Genomic DNA, 17,648 nt, shown 5'->3' on the forward strand with positions numbered 1-17,648 from the left:
TTTGTCTGCCTCATTGTATCTGGTCAGCTCTTTGATTCTAGGGACTTATACAGAGATAAAAACAATAAACTAAACTGAAACAAGTTATATCAGTTTTGTTTTCACTTCAGCAGCTGACACAATGGCTTCGTAAAGTTAAGATACCATGCCGACTGTAGCTTGTCTAATTATACACGCCAGAAGAATAAAGCAACAGCTACAAAACTTAGTTGACAAATTTCCAGTCAACTCTTCTGGCCAGGGTTACGCTTTCTAGTTCATTTTCAGAAAGTTGAAGAAGGTCACTAAGACACCAGTGTTCAGAAAGGCAGGGAACTCTGGATGGGGAGCGATGCAGGCTGCAGACGTCTGTCAGCTGTTATCCTTGATCAAAAATGTCCTGAATAAGTGTTGTGAAGTCCCACTTGTAACAACAAAATCTCTCAAAGTTGTTCGTCTGTGTAATCTGGGTCATAAAAGTATCCACAGTAAACGGCACGTCATCGCCATATGAGTCAAAACCACTTATTTTACCTTGTTCTTGCTTAGCTTGTTGTTGTCTGTTGAAGCATTCAGAATCAAACAGCTGATCAGATATGCTGAGGTAGAGGAACATGTAGCCAACATTGCAACATAGTTCCAAACACAGATGCTTTCCAGGTGAAAAATAAAAAGTTTCAAAAATGTTCACTAGCGTACATTTGTCCCAACATTGTTTTTTTGGGGGTTTTTTTGGCCAATTTTTATCTAAAACTAAATTATGCAGAGAAATGGTCCTGTCTGCTACACAATATAGCCTAACTTCCCTGTCAGTATGACTAGTGAGTCTTCTTAAAGGGGCAATGCACACTGAAATCTTTGGAGGCTAATGCCAGTACTATTGCTGAGTACCTCATATGACCAAACTTAAAAAACGGAAATTTCCCTTTGATATCTACAAAGCATCACTGACTTTAAACTTTCTAAATATATCTAATAAATAAGAGTTAACATAGTATGCATTTTTTTCCAAATAAAAACTGATTTATTCATATTGTAGTCATTTGGCAGTCCAGTCAAGAACAGATATCAGAGTTAAAATGAAGTACAGACAACTGTTGGTTCATTGGAGGCAATTAACTGACAATTTCTGCACATCTTTAATAATATTTATACATTTTAAGTCCATGCATTCACCCACAGTGACTCCATGATGTGCAGTAATCTCAGCAGTAAACATCAGACTAGGTGATGCTCACATTTTAAGTCAAATCCAACAACTTACAGTACATTTGTGCATCCTGGTAGTTTTTATAACATGCAGAAAATATCACATTACATTCTGTCATTGTGTAATCACGCCGGATTTACACACAAATCTGATGCAAATGTTGACTCAGTATTTCTGTTTAAATGTGTTTTTTGCTGTGTGTTGGTATTTTTGAGCTCTGCAGAGTTGTCAGAGTGCAGACTAAATCTAATCTGGGTTCTGCTGGCTTGTACCTTTGCCTGAGACATTGAGGAATTAAGGGAGCGTTTAAGGTGTGTGGTAATCTATGAGGATGTGTTGATTTGCGAGGTGCAAACAGGGATAAGCTACAGACTTTCTGTGCGTGTGTAAGAGAGAGAGACAGAGTATGTATGTGGATTAAGATACATCATAGGCACAAGTTTTACTTTGGGAAGTGATCTTTTACACCTAGTCAGATGTGTCTCTACTCCTCAAATGGAAAAACGCACACAAACAGATACTGTACGATCTCACACATGAATATTTAAAGAAAAACAGATGCTCACTCGCCGTTCCTTTCACTCACACTGTGATCTGTCGCGTCCGTTAAGATTTGTTGTCACTCTCTTTGTTAAGGGGTGATTTATGTGTTCGTTGTAACGTCCAGTTGCCTAGTCTGTGTGGTTGTGCATGTTTGTGCATGTTTGTGTGTGTTTTGTGTGTGTGTAGCCTCAGGGTAAAGTAGTGCGACAGCTGCAGGAGGCCTCAAACCATCCATCCTAGCTGCTTTATTTCAGTACATCCCCTCTCATCCTTCCAATCCTGCATGTAAGGGTGATGGAGGCCTCTCAGATCTGCTCCTCAGTTTAACTATTTAGTTTGATTAAAAAACAACAACAACAAGGTTTTGAATCTTTTAAAGGTTTGATCTAGCCTTAAAGGATGGGTGAGAATGGTATCTTGGCAATATTTCTTTTAAAATAGAGGATATGATTTTTTGTCACATAAATTTAAAAGTTTCTTTCAGCTGCCCTAAACCACCACCATGATAACCAGTGGTATTGCAGCTTCTGGTCCATATCCATAAGCTTTAAAAGGACATGCAAAAATATGGACTAACTGAACTCAGAGACTAACAGAAAGCTGTGTTCGTATCTGTATGCATATCCAAGAGAGAGCATAAATAACCCTGTACTTGTGTGGTGTTTTCTCACTGTCCACTGTTTTATAGATTATTTTCATTCCCATTTGAAGTTGCTGCTGCTACAATTACACAGTTTAGTTTTAGGGATTAAAATATTACTTCATCTGAATTCATCAACTGTTTTTTCCAGTATATTATGGTATATAATGTATTAATCTGTATTACTCTTCATTTTCTTTGGGTGAAAATGTTTTTCTTTTAACAGGATACTTTGCAGGAAAAACAATACTTGGCTGGTCATTGTGATTGGATATGACACACTGTGCTGCCATTACCACACTAATAAGGTAAGTTAAGCCTATTTCTATGTTTGTTTTGTCATTTTGAAACTTTGGGGAAAATCAATAAATAAGTCCAGATCTTGGAAAAAATATCACAGGAAATATAATGTATGGATGTCTGCTTAGAACAACTGTACTTTTAAAATTTAATCACCTGCTCACAAAAAGTTTGTCCTTGCGCTGTCCAGGGTCCTGATTCCAGTGTTGACAAAAATATCTCATTGATGTTTTACTGTAACATTACTTTTTAAGACCTCCAGTTTGATTAAAAAAGCCCAAGTTTTAGTAATGCATTTGTGAAAACAATTCAAAACCTTTTGCAAGTATTTTTTTGTTAAGAGCCACACTTACAGTGCCTGTTGCATTTATAGCAGATACATTGAATAGGCCACCTTCATTATAAGTGCAACAAAATTAGCAGTATAAACACAATTAAAAACAAAAAAAAGGATGTCATCCATCACATTCCTACATCCATTCTCCATTACACATGTCTGTCCATAGCAGCATAAAAGAGTAGATTGAAAATATGTTAAGATAGAGGAGGTGCTTTTAGAGAGTAGCCCCTATATGGAACCTTTGAATAAAATGGCACCTACAAGAATATTTTGAACAATTATTAGTTTTTGCAGCATGCTCATATTGCACAGTCGATGCTTTTGCTTTATGAGTTGAATAACACACTTGGCTTTTTGAACTTTGAATGTTTTTGTACAGTAAATGTTAGCCTGGCTTTGTCCAAAGTATCAAGACAACCTCTATCTCAGTTTCGGTGGTGCACCAACAGAAATATGACAGTTTAATTTTAATTAATCTTGTAAAGCAGATGGATTGGCCAGATATCATGTCTGTCGTTGGGTCAATCCATCTTGCAAAGCTCCAAATTGAAATGTGTGTCCCAGGTCTGAAAATGGATCTGACTGATCAGTGTCAATTGAGCAGAAAAAGGTCACTACTGGTGGTGTGTAGTTGTGCTGGAAGCTGATGGCAACGGCTGCTAGTGCTGTAGCATCTATTGGATGTAATTATTGTACAGTGGCAATTTTAGCAGAACATTTCTTTATTAAATACAGAGCAAAGAGCAGCACAGAAAGCTTTTCATGACAGAAAAGATGTTTTCACTCTTCTGCAAACCTGCTTTGGCTTGTTTGTGAGAGTTACAGATGGGGTTTAGTTGTACTGTCAGCTGGTATATACCATAGTAATTAGCTCAGCCATAGCTGTAATATAGGGGCAGTTTTATCTGACCTGGACCACATTTCTTTATTAAAACAAGATCATAGGGCCACACTGAAAGTGCAGATATTTTTCACTTCTTTCGGTTGGCCTCAGCATGAGTTTTATCTGCCATTAAGCCCTACCATTCATAAACTACAACAGCGCTTTCTGTCCAGCTCAGGTAACTTACCAGAGCTGCACATGTTTACTATCTGTCTTGTCGCTCTGATTGGCCTGTAATAAATTTGACGAGCAAAATGTTTGTCCAATCATCTTCTGATAATCTTTTGAAAAGTCCTGTCCTTCCCAAACACTTTGAATGGGAGCATTCAGAGATGAATGTGAAATACATCCCATGTAATGGATATTTTAAACCGTCTTCGTGATGTGTTAATTTAGAAATAGCTGGATATAACTGCCATGATTAGTACCAAAATCAGCTTGATTTGCCAGGTGTGTGTGCGTACTGAATGTTAAACTGTTAAATCTGTACAAGTGCAGACTTGAGGAGTGTAAAGCACATTGACATAAACTGAGATATACCATGGGCCCTATGAAATCTGTTTTATTTTTTGCCAAATTCCGTTTTATTTTTTGCCAAATTCCATTTTGTCCATTTAAATTTTTCCAAAGGGAACTACAGTATCTATGGGAGGATTTATTAAGCTAACTGATACCCGAATGTAACATCATTTAGACTACAGGACTTCATAAAATCTCGAGTCTCGAGTTTGGAGCCCTCAGAGGTGAGCAGGTCCTCAAGCTGTGACTTCAGCTATGTGCCTCACACACAGACACACCTCTGTCTCTCCGTGACTCTCTGGAGTGGTGAGGTAAAATAACTCGAAGCACGGATGAGTTTTCTTGTAGGTGCAACACTTTGCTCTATGGTACTGACCCGTGTTGAGCTACATGATGTTTACCGTTGTTTCATGCAGCTGCTTTGACATGCTGTTATTGTGTAGGAAGGGGCGGGGTGAGCGTTTCTGAAGTGAGGCACAAGTTGTGCTCTGCTTTAGTGATCCCCCAGAACCTTTTCCTCCATACTCCTCCATTCCTCTTTCTAAAAAACACAGCATTTCAGTCAAATTCATTCAATTTCCGCAGTAAAACTGTAAATTCCATTTTTATCAGCCAATTCCACGATTGCGTTTGCGATTCTGTTAACATGGAAATCATAGTGCCCTGGCTACCTTGGTTTTGTGCATTCAGAGGCAATGTTTTTCAACCTTTCTCTGCTTATGTGCTGAAAAAGTCACTCTTAAAACTGTAACAGGTGGCATAAAAGAGGGTCCTCACAGAAAGAGAGAGAGTAGAGAGAGAGAGAGAGAGAGAGAGAGAGAGAAAGAGCATGATAGATTGATGGTGGGCACAACTGATGCCAACCTCTCTGTGACAAGGAGAGGCAGCTGAAACAGACGGTCCACTCCCCTCCGTTTATGTGTGTTGCCATGCTGCTTTGGCAGGGGTGGCACAACCATCTGCCTGCTCTGGTTGGTGTGTGTTTGAGTGTGCGTCTGGGGGAAGACAAGCTGAGATAAACGGGTGATTGAGTGTTCGAGGCTGCCTGGTGTAAGTGAATGGATTACTGGCACATGCAGCTAACACACAAAGACACATGGTCAGCTGTATGCAGACGACATTAGGCTGTAGTTGACCTGTTAGCAGACAGACCAGACAACATGTTGTACATACTAAACTGTTTACAGTTTAGTATGTATTATTTTTTCTACTATACTTTTATCTTTTTCCAGTTGAGCTTAACTTATATGGTGTAATGATATATCTCTGTCATGTTTTCCTTTCATGGTTGTGCACCCATACAACATGCAGGCATGTGCAGGTGCATGCATGTGTGAGTCTTTAACTCTCTGTCCAACTCTGCCATGGAGGCCCTGTGTGTCAAATAAATACTCCCTCAATAAAGGAGCCAACCCTACCATAACATCTGCTGTTTCTCCACTAAATCTGTGTCCCAACAACTGAGCAAGAAGTCCAAAGAGTGCATATTTGAATATGTCTGTGTCTTTGTGTTTGAATAAATCTCAATTCTCTCTGGTCTTTGCCAAATCCAGCAGTGGAATAAAAACACGCTTAAGTATTTCGACAAAGTAAAATGATTTCCCCAGCAGCAGACCTTGACACTGATAATCCTCATCAGTCTGTTCAAGTTTAAAATGTTTCTTCAGACGACATTTAACTTTAGCTGAAAAAGAGGGGAACAGGTCCTTCATGTCAAGGTACAAGAGCTCTGAAAAGACGAGGAAACGAGACAAGTTACAAAAATGATTTAAAAAAAAGAAGAAGAAGAAAAGAAATAGGCTGGCTTGAATTTCAAAACAAAATCTGTATTTAAGCTGTGATTCTGGTTCTGTTTGACTTCGTAGAAATTACCTTATGTTTGAATAAGTGTAGGGTAAGGTAATGTTCCAGCTGAATCTTACGCACTGAAACTGAATGCAAATACAAAACGCATAAGAAAGAAGGCAATGTCCGTTCAACAAATCAGGGATATTGTTGTCATCACACTGTGTTCTATTTCTTATGCATATACATTTTTTGTTCCGTTTTTTTCTAAACAGTCTGTATAATTGGCACTCAATAGGATCTTTAATTCCTCAACAATTATATTGTAATCTGTATTTTATTTGACAAAATTACCAGAGATAACAGTGTCATTTTTTGCAAAATAACTTAAAATGCAGTGTTCCAAATTATTAGGCAAAAGAGAGAAACACTCATTTGTTTCTAAAGGATTTAAAACAGAAATCTGTGGTAATTTTGCATAAGGAGGTAATTTACCTCAAATCAGAGCTGTATCAGTCAAAAACATCTTTACAGAACAAGTTTCATATTAACATATGAACCCTTCCTCGATAACAACTCCCTTTCTGTCTATATTTCCTTTAAGGATGCCAGAATTGCCTCTTGTTGCTGCTGTTTTGAGGTAAACTGTTGTCCACCCTCATAGAGCTTCCTTTTAAGGATGCTCCACCGGTTCTCGATAGGGTTGAGGTCAAGTGATGATGGTGGCAACACCATGATTTTTTTTCTCCATTTATGCCCATAGCAGTCAAGGCCTCAGTGGTGTTTTTGCAGCATTGGATGGTGCCTTGTCTTGCATGAAAATGATTTTACTCCAGAAGGCACAGTTCTTCTTTTTATACCATGGCAGGAAATGGCCGGTTAGGAACTCCACATATTTTACTTGGTCATTTTGACACCTACAGGCACCTTAACAGGGGGAACTCTGTTCCTATGATTCCAGCTTAAAACATGACTCCACCACCTCCTTGCTGATGTTGCAGCTTGGTTTAGACATGGTGGACATCCACCAACCATCCAGAACTCCATCCATCTGGACCATCCAGTGTAGCACGGCATTCATCAGTGAATCAAACTGTTCAAAATTAGTCTTTGTATATTTCTGAGCCCACTGCAATCGTTCTCCTTGTGTGGAATGGTAACAGGTGGCTGAAATACAGCTTTATGCACATCAGCAAGCCTCTGGAGGATCCTGCACTGAGAGGTTCTTTAGGCTCCAGAGGCACCAGCAGCTTCAAATACCTGTTTGCTAATCATCAGTGGATTTTTCGCAGCTGCTCTCTAAATGCAATGAATTTGCTTTACAGAAACTTCCTTTAATACTCCTTTATCTTAACAAAGCTATCTGTGTTTTGAATCACACACAAATGTTTTCACAATACAATGATGTCTTTTAATCCTGTGTTTCCATACCTTTCACAAGATACTGCACTATTTCAGGCTTTCATCTGCAGAAAGACCTTTCTATTCTCCCATACTGCATGAAACCTGTGACTTGCTTAATAATGTGGAACAACCTCCTTAATTAGTTTCCCTTTGATAAGGCTCAGCTGGCAAACTAATGACCAAACCTGTCTGAGATTGATGTCAGTGATGTAAACTGACAGGAGAAGCAGCATAATTGAAAACTTTAATTGAAAAACAAAAAATCAAATGTTTAATCCGAATCATATTTGCGTTATAATTTGTAACACAGTATACATATTAGAGCCTGACCAATATGAGATTTTTGGGGCCGATACCGATACTGGAGGCTAAAAAAGCCGATATCCAATATATCGGCCGATATCCAGTATATTGGCTGATGACCGATATATCGGCCAATATATGAAATAAGAACATTAATATACACAGGATATATACTGTACATGAACACAAATGTGGACATGTGAATAACCAGTTGCATTTATCTTAGTTTATTTCACAAAGATGCAACTTAGAGTATGTTAAAATGCTGTATAATAATCTTATATTTTGGCTGTGGACCATAGTAGACAGGAAAATGATAAATGGAGGGCCATATTTACATCATTGTGGCAAATATGCACATAGAATATGTTTACAATGTGTTTCTTGATAACCCTGAGGAAGGCCACAAGCTTAAATGTGCCTGTTTTATAAAGTTGTTCTCTAAAGATCTACTATTAGTGAAACTTTCTGTCTCCAAACTGGTAGAATATGTCACCGGAAACCGTATGAATGCTTTTCTGGTTTTTGCTTTTCAAAGTAAAAGCCCGGTTTAGCTTTTCTATAGAGAAACTCTGTTCACTTGTACAAAATGCTTTTATTTTGAAAAGTTCCCAACAAACTTTCACTGTAAACTGAATCAAGTCGCTTTTATAAGGGGGGTTTATTGAGGTAAAACTTATGAAGAAGGACAGGGCTGTGAGAGTGGGGAGATGCGGCTGACAGGCAGAAAACCCGTGCTGTGAAAGCTGCACCGGCAGGAATCGGAGCTGACATGTGCGGCACACGCAAGCAGCAAAACAAGCCCAGTGAGTCCGACTGCAGCAGGGATTGGGCTGCCTGTGAGTGCTTAGGGATGAGGATAGCACGCCCCGCTGCTCAATGAGAAGAGCAACAACGATACGTGCTTTCACATCAGAGTCTCAAAAACTCTCCAGTAACACCAGAAAAAGTCGCTAGATTTGTTGCTAGTCGCTTTTTTGAAAAAGAGTCGCTAGAGGGGTCTGAAAACTCGCTAAATATAGCGACAAAGTTGCTAAGTTGGCAAAACTGAGTGAGGGAGAGCTGCTGCTGCACTCTGCGTCTGGGGGGGAGGGGACAGGCTCTCGGACTGAGTTCTGCACGGATACACACAGAGCGACAGGAGCAAAAAGAGAGAGACAAAATCCCTGCGCAGCAAAAAAAAGTTAATCAGCTACATATTGGCCGATGTTGATTAATCTGTGAAACGCTATAATCGGCCCGATTAAATAGATAAATCAGTCGGGCTCTAGTATATATTATGATTTCTGTATGAGCATTTTCCCAAAGATGGATTTTGTGTGCAAAGACTGCCAGCACATGCATGTTTAGCAGAAAGTCTGATGTTTGAACTGCTATAAGTTGACAGCTTCTTTGATAGAGACAGAAGAGCACAGACAACTAGATTGTTCTGTCATCTCCCTCTCCCCCCGTTTCTCTCTCTGATTGAGACAGAGAGAGAAACCACAGAGCAGTGGGAGCAACAGTATCTGCTGTAATCACACTTGTCTGTCTACAGCCTATTCACTATCTGGTTAACTGAGAACCACTGTGTGTGTGTAGGTGTGTGTGTATGTGTAGTGCCTACTGTGAGTCATAGGTTTAAATTGTATGTTCTATCCTTCATATTGTCGTTCTTTTAATTTTGGTCTAATTACTGCATATAAAATGGCTATTATTGCATGCATTGCTATTACAAGCTCAAGTTAAAATCCCTTTTTGGTTTGTACTAAATGTCTAGCAAATAGCTGTTAATGTTTTTGTGTCTGTCGTATGGTCAGATCAGGTAATCAGAGAGCCAAAGATTTGTGCCATTAGTTGACTGGCAGACATGACAGACTGCATGGTGGTGTCAAACCAATAGAGATGAGTGACGTGATAAAGTTTGAAGGAATTGGAGCTGGAATAGAAAACACAAGCAAAGAAGGCAGTAAACAGAACCCTGTATTTCAGTGATTCCCTTAGAATTTCCTGGTTAATATTGGGCTAACAATGAATCTACTCTTGTTTGTCTATCCAAACGTCATGATGAATTTGGACTAGCTTGATGCAAATGCTAATGGGATGTTAGCCATAGGGCTGTATGAGGTATATTGTATTTCTCTGTGCGTTGTGTGCATGTGCAATAGTCACATCTCAAAGGTGTGTGATAGTGAGGTGACTTGGTGCGTGTCCCACAATCACTTCTGTGCTTTTGGATTTTAGCCAAAATATCTTATTTTTTAATTTCTGTGGCAAACTGCATTGAAGTGTGCGTGACATCACCATCAGAAGCCAGAGAACTGAGCTCTGAGCACAAATCTGTTTGCCTCCTCCTTGGGTCATGCTACAGCCATCACTACACCAGTACGATCCTTCAGGAAGACACTTAGTGAGACGGATCCACGGTGAGTGGATTCCCACTGCAAATGAGACCAAGTCACGATGCTTGCTGATAAATGGACCGTTCATGGCACAAATGTGCCGATAGTTTATTTCATAGTTTAAATGTTTATGCTGCAGTGTAACATTCACAGCTGCTTGATCCTGTTGGGATTCATTTCATCATCAGTTGCACTCGTGGGGCTTTTCATGTGGGTTAACTTAACTTTAAATGTTGTTAAAAACAGTTGATGAAATTTAAGGAACACAGTGGCAAGTTTATTTGTAAAGATGATGATGTCTCTTCTCATCCTCATCCTCCATCTGTGTGTCAGAGCTGCTGTCTGAGCTCCTACAGTAAGTCTAAAATACACCGCTAACAAGCCAGAGTTTCACTCAAACTGTTAAGCTCAGAAAAATGCAAATGTTGCTGTTTTTCTATCAGTGAAAAAATGTTTTCAGCACACAGGCCACCAAGCTCCTAACTTTTGCTGCCCAAGTTAATTTTTGGTGGTCCACAAACTGCATGTAAAAAGAAAACCAAAAAGGAAACCTGACCAACCCTACATCAACCTCCTTGGCTACCACTGCTAAATCAATGATGATGTCAAATGAATTTGAGAATATTTCCTCACTAAACTTCTATGGTTTAAAATTTCACTCTTTTAATTTTTCAGTTTTTAACTCCATAATATTTATTTCTCTGTGGTCTTTCCCAGGTCAAATGGGTTAACTAAGTGCAACCATGACATATTTCTCAGTTTTTAGGGCATTGAACTAAGGTTGATAACCCTGCACAGCTTTCTGTGTCCTGTTCATGTTGTCTTTTGACTGTATCTTGTTATGTAACTTGAAAACTTACTTTGGTTTGGGCCAGAGTTGTTGGCCATTGCGTCTTCCATCATTCTTCTTGGTTCTCTAATCAATCCTTTCCTCCTCCCTCCCTCCCCTCTTTCCCTCTCCTCCTACCTGCCAGCTGTTGCTCAGGGCCTCCTGGCTCTTACAGTTCTCCGTCAGACAAAAGAAAGGATAGAACTACAGAAAAAAACAGAAAACGAGTGACAGCTATGAACTTCTTTGTTCCCTGAGCCACTCTGTCTCCCTCCATTACCTTGTTATAGTCCAGTTTTCTCTCTCTCTCCTCTCTGTTTTATCCCTGAGGGAGTCTTCATGGTCTCTGGTGTCTCAGTCTCGTCTAACGGTCAGTCAGAGCGTCTCGTCTGCACAACTTGAACCACAATGGGCCGTTTTCTAACACAAGGCTAAGGCATGGCCAGCTGAGGGCTCAGACAGTCCTTCTGAGGCTGGATTTCTAATATGTTTCTCCTTCCTTTTAATACTTTTGTTGTTATTTAGATCTGTGTTAACTGTGTATGATAGGTAAGATGCGGCAAGTTCACATCTGTGCAGGACTTTTCTGAAGGCTCAGGCGGTCCTCCTGAGGCCTGGTTTTCAACACCATTCCTCTTTCTTTTTACTGTTTTTGTTGGTTTTATGTTTTTTACTGTTTGTGTTTTTGGTAAGATGTGGCAAGTGTGCCTTTGTGTAGGACTTTTCTGAAGAACCAGCCCATGTGATAAACAGTTATGAAACTGTAATTTACCAATTTGCATGTAGACAGGATACAGAATGATAGGACACATAACAATATGATGTGATATGATATGATACAATATGCTACATTACAATTTGATACAATTTGATACAATATGATACAATATGATATGATGCAATATGACACAATATAATACAATAGGTATAAAATTCTACCCTTCTATACAATGTAGTCCAATCTGATAAAATATGCTAAAAAAAGAATATGCAAAAGTAAAATCAAAACAGAAATTAACAGCTGAGTACCTCCTGGTTTCAAATAAAGATAAAGACAATGTTATTTCAAATTAAAATATGTGCATTTTAGAGAAATGGATCATTTTTATGATTTATGAATTGTATTCAGGTCAGGTATGGGGGCATATGCCAGTTGGCACTTCGTCGTGTCAACCTTGGCCCTGCACTGCTCTGGCCTCCTCCAAGCCCCTGCCAGACCCTTACCCCATCTCTCCAGGTATCCTCCCAGCCGACACCTCCAAGATGCACGCAGCCCACCGGGTCCTGGGCACCCAGGATGCAGTAAGCTGGATCAGGCCTGGGAAAGCGCACCAGGTGCCTGTAAAAACGCAACTGCTGTTCCCTTATCAAGCACCTAACCCTTACCATCCCCGTTCTCCTAAGCACATTAGCATAAGACACATCATTTTTGAATTGTATTGTATGAATGGTATCACCATGGGTAATGTCTTCAATACTCTGCTTTCACATCAAGAGGCTTTTTAGAAACAGCTCAAGAGTTCACGGCAGACATTTGTTTCTCGTCTGGGCAGAGTTTGAACTTCTCATCACATTCTCATCCTTTTGTGCAACAAATTCAAAGTAGTGTTCATATCTCCACACATCTTTATATGTTCCTAATTGAACCGCTCTGCTGTTTCCCTCTCCCTCCTCCATGGACTTGAGCTAATGTGTCCATCACCTGATCAATGTGTGTTAAGAGTGAGAACACAAAAGGGGTGCTTGATTTTTTGTCTGTGTGCCCCCATTTTACTGGTAGTTGGAGGATTTACAGTAATACAAGTAATGAGATTATTATTTTACAGTAAATGTAATGTGATTAATAAACTAGCAGCAGTAATGCGTAACATTTCTGCATTACAGACAAATGTAAAGTGATTGCAGAAATGTGCTTCTTTGTACTGTGTTAGACCCAACTCTGGTTGTGTTTCAATGGGCACAGACAGAGCGGGAGGATAAAAAAATAAAAAAGAGGTGAGAAACATGATCAAGTTGAGTCAGTGTCTGAAATATTTCCACACAGCCAAGAGGAGAGTGGATAATCTTCATCTTTGTCTCAACCTCGTCTGCTAACATTAATTATCAAACAGGTGTTTGAGAAGAATTTGTAATGAAAGTGTAGCTTAAAGATGATGGTGTAGATTTAGGTTTTGACTTTCTATCAGTTTGATTGGATAATTGAGAAAAGAATGTCCTTGATTGAATTAGCAGCAGTGGACAAAATGACATCAATAGCAACACGACTTCAAGTCAGTACACCTGTAATACACTAGATAAAAGTGTTTGCACAGTGAACTTTACTAGTTCACACAATTGAACCCAGAGTTCTGATTTTAGCCGTTTCAACAGTTTTTTTGTTATATTTCTAAGGCTGCAAGACCTTTGATTGCTCAGAAGGGAAAAAAACAGACCATCTGATGTGCAAGTGCCACAGAAACTTGTCGATAGATCAATCGATCGATATGTCTGTATGTCCGTCTGTCCCTGTCTGCTATTTATTTGTCTATCTGCAGGGTTTGTCCTATTAACCCGTTGCCCTTTGGATCGTTAATAATAAAGGAGGAACTAATTTTGAATTTGACACCAAGGGTTGCCGGCCTTTAGCTTTACAAAATACCTCCTCTATCAATTATTAAAGAACAAATCTAATATCGGAGGACAGGAAGGACTGATGCAGGCACAGAGTGAGCGATGGATTGATGTGAAGTGAAAATGGAGCAGTATGAGGAAAGATATGAGGCAGTTGTAAATCCTTACATGCCCTGCAACTAAACCCTTTAGAAGAGGGGGGTGAATTGAGAAAATGGCCTAAAAAGTACAAATGTAGATAAAAGAACAAACTTGTGATAAAAAAAATTCCTCTTTCTTTTATGTATAAATTTTGTTGAAGTTTACAGTGTGATTGTGGCTCCACACAGGTTGGTTGTTTTTTTAGTGGTGGGTGAAGGTGAGAGGCGGGGTTGGAAATGCTCATGGATATGATAAATTCAGTGTCCCACTGTGATGCAGTCTAACAGAATGTGCCAAATGGCCTAAAGACATCACATTAAACATCTTGTTTTTATCAGTGAAGTGGAAAATTTAAAAATGTCTTTAGGTAGTTTTTGCTATAGAACTGTAGAGTCAGAACTTTAGGTGTGCTTAGCTCCTAAAGACATGTTAGCATGTAGACATCTTTGCAAGTGTACATCCTCCTCCAATGAGCCAATTAGTATGACCCAAAATTTATATTCATAAGTTAATGTTAATATTGTTTCACTCTAATACTATTAAGTTTTCATGGAGGAGTTCCACTTGTATCACTGTGACACAACATTTTGAAGCCTAATATTACTTCTAAATAAATTTGCCTGGGTGAGTCCTATCTTTTGTTTTAACTATTTTTTTTTCCTGCAATCTATCAGTGATGGGATGGATTGCTCAGTCAGTTATGTTGATAGACAAAGACTTGGGCTAATTGACTGCTTTACCTTCATTGGAAGGTTTAAATGTGTTTTGTGGCTCTTGAAAGATTTTCTGGAAGGGGGTACAGCAAAAAAATGGCTCTTTCAACCAAAAGGTTCCTGACCCCTGTACTAAATGTTACTATGCTTGATTCAAATTAATAACCAGGAAATAAAGTTATATTATATTTCCAAGATACTGGTCAGGTTTTAAAATCTGGTTGGCAAATATTCTTATAATTTTTGGGGCTGCTGAGATGAAATTAAGGGGGGCTAAAGCACACCTAAAAAGGGTCTAAAATCACCTATGGGTTAAATAATCTACTGTAATTCACATTACACACCTGGAAACATGCATTTGTCCTTTTTTTTTTTCCTTTTACCTGTAATTGTAAGTGCGAATCCATCATGGCTGCCAGCGGTTGTGTTATTTAACCTGAGTGATATTCCCTTTCCAAGAACAAGTTGTGAAACACTTAGAAACGGGACGGAGGGAAGCCTGAATGTGAAGTGTATGGGACTGGTGCGTGAGTATGATGTGGTGCGAGGATTACTGGAGCTAATACCAGGTGTTAGAGAGCAATCACCCTACCCATACACACACACCACACACCACAAACATACACACGTCACAGCTCGTCTCCAAGCACCTCAGCTCTCTCCATCAGCACACAGATAAGACAAACAACACACCCACGCACAACAGTGTGACTCACAGCACACAAACACGCACAGATACGCACACCTGTGTGAGCAGAGATGTGTACATCACTGTCAGCTCACATACACACATATTAGAGTGCATTTAGAGAGCTGGCGGGCTGCCTAAGCTGCTAATTACAGCTGTGTGTGTGAACTCTCACTCTCGCTGACTGAACAACCCGATATTAAAGAGCAGGGAGAGAGAACCTCAGGGTAGTTCACAATAATCCATATTTAATGGCTTATTATGGTACAGCTTGTGGTTGTGTTCAGCTTGTGTTTTCATTAGGCCGATTAAAGGGATATTTACAGAAACCTCCTGTTCTCTAAATAGTTCTGTGTGAAGATTCTCCCCTTGAGCAGCACAGTCTGTGACCTCTGTGCCCTTTACACAGTTATACACAGCCATAAAGCAAGTTAGACGCAGATAAAAGCCTTTAAGCCACAAAGTGCAGCAGACTGCAGAAAGCAGCTCAGAAAGCTTGTGAAAACATATATTCTTTTCTACATTATACAGAAATAATTCAATTTAACCTCCAATGAATGACAGTTCATTCATAAGAAGCCGGTTCAGTAAGAAAGTTTTATTCATTTCTTTATTTTTTAATCGGTTTTATTTGGGTCTTTTTATGCCTTTATTAAAGAGGTGAACAGTGGGTTGATTTTATAACTGTGAGAGAGGGAATAGGAAATGTGTGGAAAGGGGACACAGGCCAGATTTGAACCCTGGTTGGTTGGCTGGCCTCAAGGCCTCTGTACATGGGGCAAGTGAGCATAACCACGAGGATACCAGCACCCCATGCTTTTTATTTTAATTCTGACAGAGCTACATAAGAATCAGAATCAGCTTAATTGGCCAAGTATGCTTACACAACAAGAAATTATACTCCAGTTAGCTTTTTTGCTAAGTGCACAGCAATTAAACATTAAATGCACAAAATTATTAAAACTGAAAAGGATTAAAAAATAAATGAATTAAATATGTACATTTTGTTAGGTATGTTTTTCTAGTATACACGAGTATGTATGGATTGATTTTATGGGTGCAAAATGTGCAAAGGGTGCAAGAATGCTGAATTTCCATGATTCAAAGTATAAAATATATGAACAGATTTATATGAGATGGATAACACTAATTACCTCCGCTAAGGAGGTTATGTGATTGGCAGGGTTTGTTAGTTTGTTAGTTGGTTTGTTTGTTAGTTAGTTTGTTTGTTGGCAACATAACTTAAAAAGTTGTGGACCGATTTTGATGAAATTTTCAGGAAATGTCAGAAATGGTGTAAGGAAGAACTGATTAGATTTTAGGAGTGATCCGGATCACCGTCTGGATCCAGGAATTTTTTAAAGGATTCTGTACTATTGGGAGATAGGACTAATGGCGGAGGTCTGCGCTCTCCGAGTGCTTTTCTAGATTAAGATAGTTTCCATTAATTAGTGCAAAGGTGCATTTGAGGTGAGGCATTTTACCACAGTGAGCTTTCTTACAGTATTTGCTACAGGAACATAGAGTGATTAGAACAAATGTGTCAATGAGGTGAGGCATTTTACCACAGTGAGTTTTCTTACAGTATTTAAGTTACAGTAGACAAATTAATAAGAGCAGATGTGCCAGTGAGATGAGACATTTACCACAGTGAGCTTTCTAACAGTATTTGAGTTACAGAAAATACAGTAATTAGAGCCAATATGCATATGAGTTGAGGCATTTTACCACAGTGAGCTCCCTTAAAATTATCTTTATAAAAAGAATTAGTTAAGGATTTACAATATTATTAAAATATTGGTACTGGCAGATAGTTGTTAAACATGGATAAGTTGGACAAGAAAATTAATGTTGATTTATCAGCTGTACATACAGTATCAGCAAACAAAAGAAATAAGTGTAGTTTTTAATAGCAGAACCAACATACCAACCTTAGCAAAGTTACTTTATTTTTATGATGCCGGTTCCTTAATCTTTAGAATATTTTTTAGGGACTGAAGTTTTAGGTCTTATCTAAAGTGGCAGTTTTTTGTGCTTTGTTTCTGCACACAGACTGTTATTTTGTTATTTCAAGCCTTATTTTCTAAAGGAATAACTCTGCAAACCAGTTTTTCAATTAGAAGAGGTTATTTTATTGTGAAGTTTAAGCTTTATTTTATTTCATAAGCCCTTCTTAGCAGGAGGAAACGATATACTATACAAGATCTCCTAGGTAACCTAAAGTATGTTTTTATAGGTATTTCTGCGAATTATGGTTAAAGCTAACCTTGCAAAGCAGATGGATACGCCCTTTTCCTTGTTTTTTACTGGCAAATCCATCTTGTTAAGCTCCCATATGAACCGTTTGGGCCCGGTTAGAAAGTGACAGGACCAATCAGTA

At 38.9% G+C, this 17,648-nt stretch overlaps 1 long non-coding RNA gene across 2 annotated transcripts in view; it reads left to right on the forward strand.

The window, feature by feature from the left end:
- Positions 1-17,648, forward strand: part of LOC121512229 — a 253,715-nt gene that overhangs the window by 175,148 nt on the left and 60,919 nt on the right. The window contains exons 5-6 of one of the 2 annotated variants that reach the window (XR_005992092.1): positions 2,599-2,680; positions 12,246-12,359. This is a non-coding gene — a long non-coding RNA (uncharacterized LOC121512229). Of the gene's footprint in view, positions 1-2,598; positions 2,681-12,245; positions 12,360-17,648 lie in introns of those variants that run through there. The other variant, XR_005992093.1, reaches the window with a different exon arrangement.

Source organism: Cheilinus undulatus, linkage group 7 (assembly GCF_018320785.1).
Source record: "Cheilinus undulatus linkage group 7, ASM1832078v1, whole genome shotgun sequence".
Taxonomy (NCBI): domain Eukaryota; kingdom Metazoa; phylum Chordata; class Actinopteri; order Labriformes; family Labridae; genus Cheilinus; species Cheilinus undulatus.